Genomic DNA, 1,078 nt, shown 5'->3' with positions numbered 1-1,078 from the left:
TCAGAAATTCAGAAATTCAGAAGTTCAGAAATTCAGAAATTCAGAAATTCAGAAATTCAGAAATTCAGAAGTTCAGAAATTCAGAAATTCAGAAATTCAGAAATTCAGAAATTCAGAAATTCAGAAAAAATAGAAATTCAGAGATTCTTTCAGAGATTCAGAAATTCAGAAATTCCGAAATTCAGAAATTCAGAAATTCAGAAATTCAGAGATTCGGAGATTCAGAAATTCAGAAATTCAGAAATTCAGAAATTCAGAAATTCAGAAATTCAGAAATTCAGAAATTCAGAAATTCTGGTATTCTGAAATCTTGAAATTCAGAAATTCTAAAACTCTGAAAACCTGAAAATCTGAAACTCGACAACTCCGAATTTCTGAAATTCCAAAAAAATCCGAAATTCAGAAATTCGAAAACTTTGAAATTCAGAAATTCAGAAATTCAGAAATTCAGAAATTCAGAAATTCAGAAATTCAGAAATTCAGAAATTCAGAAATTCAGAAATGCAGAAATTCAGAAATTCAGAAATTCAAAAATTCAGAAATTCGGAAATTTAGAAATTCAGAAATTTAGAAAATCGGGAATTTTAGGAAATCAGAAATTCAGAGATTCAGAAATTCAGAAATTCAGAAATTCAGAAGTTCAGAAATTCAGAAATTCGGAAATTCAGAAATTCAGAAGTTCAGAAATTCAGAAATTCAGAAATTCAGAAATTCAGAAATTCAGAAATTCAGAAAAAATAGAAATTCAGAAATTCTTTCAGAGATTCAGAAATTCAGAAATTCCGAAATTCAGAAATTCAGAAATTCAGAAATTCAGAGATTCGGAGATTCAGAAATTCAGAAATTCAGAAATTCAGAAATTCAGAAATTCAGAAATTCAGAAATTCAGAAATTCAGAAATTCTGGTATTCTGAAATCTTGAAATTCAGAAATTCTAAAACTCTGAAAACCTGAAAATCTGAAACTCGACAACTCCGAATTTCTGAAATTCCAAAAAAATCCGAAATTCAGAAATTCGAAAACTTTGAAATTCAGAAATTCAGAAATTCAGAAATTCAGAAATTCAGAAATTCGGGTA

General features: G+C 27.8%; 1 protein-coding gene across 1 annotated transcript in view; it reads left to right on the top strand.

Moving 5' to 3' along the window:
• CBG05161 overlaps positions 1-1,078 on the top strand; it is a gene marked incomplete at both ends in the record, with an annotated part of 7,999 nt that overhangs the window by 6,071 nt on the left and 850 nt on the right. The window lies entirely within an intron of this gene.

This window comes from Caenorhabditis briggsae (assembly GCF_000004555.2).
Source record: "Caenorhabditis briggsae complete genome, chrI, whole genome shotgun sequence".
NCBI classification, from domain to species: Eukaryota; Metazoa; Nematoda; class Chromadorea; order Rhabditida; family Rhabditidae; genus Caenorhabditis; species Caenorhabditis briggsae.
This window is presented reverse-complemented; position numbering and strand designations above follow the sequence as displayed.